Raw genomic sequence first — 6,696 nt, forward strand, 5'->3', positions numbered from 1 at the left:
ATCACGTGTTTTCACCTGCCTGCGCAGGTTACCATTGGACTTGTCGTTCCAGTCTCAATGCGCTACCACGTCCCAAGTTGTTTTCATTAGCGCCGTTGCCTTAGAACACTCTTAACTACGTGCACAGTCATATAAAGGCTGTAATATGGCCTTTTGCAGTCTAATAAAAGCCTCACACGTAAATCGCGTGGTTCCATCTGCCTGCGCAGGTTACCATTGGACTATTCCTTCCAGTCTCAATGCGCTACAACGTCCCAAGTCGTTTTCATTAGCGCGGCTGCCTTACAACACTCTTAACTACGTGCACAGTCCTATAAAGGCTGTAACATGGCCTTTTGCAGTCTAATAAAGGCCTTGCACGTAAATCACGTGGTTTCACCTGCCTGCGCAGGTTACCATTGGACTATTCCTTCCAGTCTCAATGCACTACAACGTTCCAAGTGGTTTTCCTCAGCACTGTGGCCTTAGAACTCTCTTAACTATGTGCACAGTCCTATAAAGGCCGTAATATGGCTTTTTGCAGTCTAATAAAGGCTTCACACGTAAATCACGTGTTTTCACCTGCCTGCGCAGGTTACCATTGGACTTGTCGTTCCAGTCTCAATGCGCTACCACGTCCCAAGTTGTTTTCATTAGCGCCGTTGCCTTAGAACACTCTTAACTACGTGCACAGTCATATAAAGGCTGTAATATGGCTTTTTGCAGTCTAATAAAAGCCTCACACGTAAATCGCGTGGTTCCATCTGCCTGCGCAGGTTACCATTGGACTATTCCTTCCAGTCTCATTGCACTACAACGTTCCAAGAGGTTTTCCTCAGCGCTGTGGCCTTAGAACTCTCTTAACTATGTGCACAGTCCTATAAAGGCTGTAATATGGCCTTTTGCAGTCTAATAAAAGCCTCACACGTAAATCGCGTGGTTTCATCTGCCTGCGCAGGTTACCATTGGACTATTCCTTCCAGTCTCATTGCACTACAACGTTCCAAGTGGTTTTCCTCAGCGCTGTGGCCTTAGAACTCTCTTAACTATGTGCACAGTCCAATAAAGGCCGTAATATGGCCTTTTGCAGTCTAATAAAGGCTTCACACGTAAATCACGTGGTTTCACCTGCCTGTGCAGGTTACCATTGACTAGTCCTTCCAGTCTCAATGCGCTACAACGTCCTTAGTCGTTTTCATTAGCGCTGTTTCCTTAGAACACTCTTAACAACTTGCACAGTCATATAAAGGTTGTAATATGGTTTTTTGCAGTCTAATAAAAGCCTCACACGTAAATCACGTGATTCCATCTGCCTGCGCAGGTTACCATTGGACTGTTCCTTCTAGTCTCGATGCACTACAACGTTCCAAGTGGTTTTCTTTAGCGCCATGGCCTTAGAACACTCTTAACTACGTGCACAGTCCTATAAAAACCGTAATATACCTTTTTACAGTCTAATAAAAACCTCGCACGTCAATCACGTGGTTTCACCTGCCTGCGCAGGTTACCATTGGACTATTCCTTCCAGTCTCAATGCACTACAACGTTCCAAGTGGTTTTCCTCAGCGCTGTGGCCTTAGAACTCTCTTAACTATGTGCACAGTCCTATAAAGGCCGTAATATGGCTTTTTGCGGTCTAATAAAGGCTTCACACGTAAATCACGTGTTTTCACCTGCCTGCGCAGGTTACCATTGGACTTGTCGTTCCAGTCTCAATGCGCTACCACGTCCCAAGTTGTTTTCATTAGCGCCGTTGCCTTAGAACACTCTTAACTACGTGCACAGTCATATAAAGGCTGTAATATGGCCTTTTGCAGTCTAATAAAAGCCTCACACGTAAATCGCGTGGTTCCATCTGCCTGCGCAGGTTACCATTGGACTATTCCTTCCAGTCTCAATGCGCTACCACGTCCAAAGTCGTTTTCATTAGCGCCATTGCCTTACAACACTCTTAACTACGTGCACAGTCCAATAACGGGTGTATAGCCATTTGCAGTCTAATAAAGGCCTCACACGTAAATCACGTGGTTCCATCTGCCTGCGCAGGTTACCATTGGACTATTCCTGCCAGTCTCAATGCACTACAACGTTCCAAGTGGTTTTCCTCCGCGCTGTGGCCTTACAACACTCTTAACTACGTGCACAGTCCTATAAAGGCTGTAATATGGCCTTTTGAAGTCTAACAAAAGCCTCACACGTAAATCTCGTGGTTCCATCTGCCTGCGAAGGTTACCATTGGACTGTTCCTTCTAGTCTCGATGCACTACAACGTTCCAAGTGGTTTTCTTTAGCACATGGCCTTAGAACACTCTTAACTACGTGCACAGTCCTATAAAGACCGTAATATACCTTTTTGCAGTCCAATAAAGGCCGCACACGTAAATCACGCGGTTTCAGCTGCCTGCACTGGTTACCATTGGACTAGTCCTTCCATTCTCAATGCGCTACAACGTCCCAAGTCGTTTTTATTAGCGCCGCTGCCTTACAACACTCTTAACTGCGTGCACAGTCCTATAAAGGCTGTAATATGGCCTTTTGCAGTCTAACAAAAGCCTCACACGTAAATCTCGTGGTTCCATCTGCCTGCGCAGGTTACCATTGGACTTGTCGTTCCAGTCTCAATGCGCTATCACGTCCCAAGTCGTTTTCATTAGCGCCGCTGCCTTACAACACTCTTAACTACGTGCACAGTCCTATAAAGGCTGCAATATGGCCTTTTGCAATCTAATAAAAACCTCGCACGTCAATCACGCGGTTTCACCTGTCTGCGAAGTTTACCATTGGACTAGTCCTTCCATTCTCAATGCGCTACAACGTCCCAAGTCGTTTTTATTAGCGCCGCTGCCTTACAACACTCTTAACTGCGTGCACAGTCCTATAAAGGCTGTAATATGGCCTTTTGCAGTCTAATAAAGGCCTTGCACGTAAATCACGTGGTTTCACCTGCCTGCGCAGGTTACCATTGGACTATTCCTTCCAGTCTCAATGCACTACAACGTTCCAAGTCGTTTTCATTAGCGCCGCTACCTTACAACACTCTTAACTACGTGCACAGTCAAATAAAGGGTGTATAGCCTTTTGCAGTCTAACAAAGGCCTCACACGTAAATCACGTGGTTCCATCTGCCTGTGCAGGTTACCATTGGCCTAGTCCTTCCAGTCTCAATGCACTACAACGTCCCAATTCATTTTCCTTAGCGCCGTCGCTTTAGAACACTCTTAACTACGTGAATCGTCCTATAAAGGCTGTAATATGGCCTTTTGCAATCTAGTAAAAACCTCGCACGTAAATCACGTGGTTTCACCTGCCTGTGCCGGTTACCATTGGACTAGTCCTTCCAGTCGCAATGCGCTACAACGTCCCAAGTCGTTTTCATTAGCGCCGTTGCCTTACAACACTCTTAACTACGTGCACAGTCCTATAAAGGCTGTAATATGGCCTTTTGGAGTCTAAAAAAGGCCTCACACGTAAATCACGTGGTTTCACCTTTGTGCACAGGTTACCATTGGCCTAGTCCTTCCAGTCTCAATGCGCTACAACGTCCCTAGTCGTTTTCATTGGCGAAGTTGCCTTAGAACACTCTTAACTACGTGCACAGTCCAATAAAGGGTGTATAGCCTTTTGCAGTCTAACAAAGGCCTCACACGTAAATCACGTGGTTTCACCTGCCTGCGCCGGTTACCTTTGGACTAGTCTTTCCAGTCTCAATGCGCTACAACGTCCCAAGTCGTTTTCATTAGCGCCGTTGCCTTTGAACACTCTTAACTACGTGCACAGTCATGTAAAGACGTGATATGGCCTTTTGCAGTCTAATAAAGGCCTCACACGTAAATCACGTGGTTTCACCTTTCTGCGCAGGTTACCATTGGCCTAGTCCTTCCAATCTCAATGCGCTACAACGTCCCTAGTCGTTTTCATTGGCGAAGTTGCCTTAGAACACTCTTAACTACGTGCACAGTCCAATAAAGGGTGTATAGCATTTTGCAGTCTAACAAAGGCCTCACACGTAAATCACGTGGTTCCATCTGCCTGTGCAGGTTACCATTGGCCTAGTCCTTCCAGTCTCAATGCACTACAACGTCCCAATTCATTTTCCTTAGCGCCGTCGCTTTAGAACACTCTTAACTACGTGAATCGTCCTATAAAGGCTGTAATATGGCTTTTTGCAGTCTAATAAAAGCCTCACACGTAAATCACGTGGTTCCATCTGCCTGCGCAGGTTACCATTGGACTATTCCTTCCAGTCTCAATGCACTACAACGTTCCAAGTAGTTTTCCTCAGCGCTGTGGCCTTAGAACTCTCTTAACTATGTGCACAGTCCTATAAAGGCCGTAATATGGCTTTTTGCAGTCTAACAAAGGCTTCACACGTAAATCACGTGGTTTCACCTGCCTGCGCAGGTTTCCATTGGACTAGACGCTCCAGTCTCAATGCGGTACAAAGTCCCAAGTCGTTTTCCTTAGCGCCGTCGCTTTAGAACACTCTTAACTACGTGCATCGTCCTCTAAAGGCTGCAATATGGCCTTTTGCAGTCTAATAAAGGCCTCATACGTAATTAACGTGGTTCCATCTGCCTGTGCAGGTTACCATTGCGCTGTTCTTTCCAGTCTCATGCGCTACCACGTCCCAAGTCGTTTTCATTAGCGCCATTGCCTTATAAAACTCTTAACTACATGCACAGTCCAATAAAGGGTGTATAGCCTTTTGCAGTCTAATAAAGGCCTCACACGTAAATCACGTGGTTCCATCTGCCTGTGCAGGTTACCATTGGCCTAGTCCTTCAAGTCCTAATGCACTACAACGTCCCAAGTCATTTTCCTTAGCGCCGTCGCTTTAGAACACTCTTAACTACGTGAATCTTCCTATAAAGGCTGTAATATGGCCTTTTGCAATATAGTAAAAGCCTCGCACGTAAATCACGTGGTTTCACCTGCCTGCGCAGGTTACCATTGGACTTGTCGTTCCAGTCTCAATGCACTACCACGTCCCAAGTCGTTTTCATTAGCGCCGCTGCCTTACAACACTCTTAACTACGTGCACAGTCCTATAAAGGCTGAAATGTGGCCTTTTGCAGTCTAATAAAAGCCTCGCACGTAAATCACGCGGTTTCACCTGTCTGCGCAGGTTACCATTGGACTAGTCCTTCCAGTCTCAATGCGCTACAACGTCCCAAGTCGTTTTCATTAGCGCCGCTGCCTTACAACACTCTTAACTACGTGCACAATCCTATAAAGGCTGTAACATGGCCTTTTGCAGTCTAATAAAGGCCTCATACGTAATTAACGTGGTTCTATCTGCCTGTGCAGGTTACCATTGCAATTTCCTTTCCAATCTCATGCGCTACCACGTCCCAAGTCGTTTTCATTAGCGCCGTTGCCTTACAACACTCTTAACTACGGGCACAGTCCTATAAAGGCCGTAATATGGCCTTTTGCAGTCTAATAAAGGCTTCACAGGTAAATCACGTGGTTTCACCTGCCTGCGCAGGTTAGCATTGGACTAGCCATTCCAGTCTCAATGCGCTCCAATGTCCCAAGTTGTTTGCATTAGCGCCGTTGCCTTACAACACTCTTAACTACGTGCAGAGTCCTATAAAGGCTGTAATATGGCCTTTTGCAGTCTAATAAAGGCCTCACACGTATATCACGTGGTTTCACCTTTCTGCGCAGGTTACCATTGGCCTAGTCCTACCATTCTCAATGCGCTACAACGTCCCTAGTCGTTTTTATTGGCGAAGTTGCCTTAGAGCACTCTTAACTACGTGCACAGTCCAATAAAGGGTGTATAGCCTTTTGCAGTCTAATAAAGGCATCGCACGTAAATCACGTGGTTTCACCTGTCTACGCAGGTTACGATTGGACTAGTCCTTCCAGTTTCAATGCGCTACAACGTCCCAAGTCGTTTTCATTGACGTTGTAGCCTTAGAACTGTCTTAACTATGTGCACAGTCCTATAAAGGCTGTAATATGGCTTTTTGCAGTCTAATAAAAGCCTCACACGTAAATCACGTGGTTTCATCTGCCTGCGCAGGTTACCATTGCACTAGTCCTTCCAGTCTCAATGCGCTACAACGTCCCAAGTCGTTTTCATCAGCGCCGCTGCCTTACAACACTCTTAACTACGTGCACAGTCCTATAAAGGCTGTAATGTGGCCTTTTGCAGTCTAATAAAAGCCTCGCACGTAAATCACGCGGTTTCACCTGTCTGCGCAGGTTACCATTGGACTAGTCCTTCCAGTGTCAATGTGCTACAACGTCCCTAGTCGTTTTCATTGGCGAAGTTGCCTTAGAACACTCTTAACTACGTGCACAGTCCAATAAAGGGTGTATAGCCTTTTGCAGTCTAACAAAGGCCTCACACGTAAATCACGTGGTTCCATCTGCCTGTGCAGGTTACCATTGGCCTAGTCCTTCCAGTCTCAATGCACCACAACGTCCCAATTCATTTTCCTTAGCGCCGTTGCTTTAGAACACTCTTAACTACTTGAATCGTCCTATAAAGGCTGCAATATGGCCTTTTGCAACCTAGTAAAAGCCTCGCACGTAAATCACGTGGTTTCACCTGCCTGCACCGGTTACCATTGGACTAGTCCTTCCAGTCTCAATGCGCTACAACGTCCCAAGTCGTTTTCATTAGCGCCGTTGCCTTAGAACACTCTTAACTACGTGCACAGTCATATAAAGGCCGTAATGTGGCCTTTTGCAGTCTAAGAAAGG

The sequence above is a fragment of the Hydractinia symbiolongicarpus genome, chromosome 12 (assembly GCF_029227915.1).
Source record: "Hydractinia symbiolongicarpus strain clone_291-10 chromosome 12, HSymV2.1, whole genome shotgun sequence".
In the NCBI taxonomy this organism is placed as follows: Eukaryota; Metazoa; Cnidaria; class Hydrozoa; order Anthoathecata; family Hydractiniidae; genus Hydractinia; species Hydractinia symbiolongicarpus.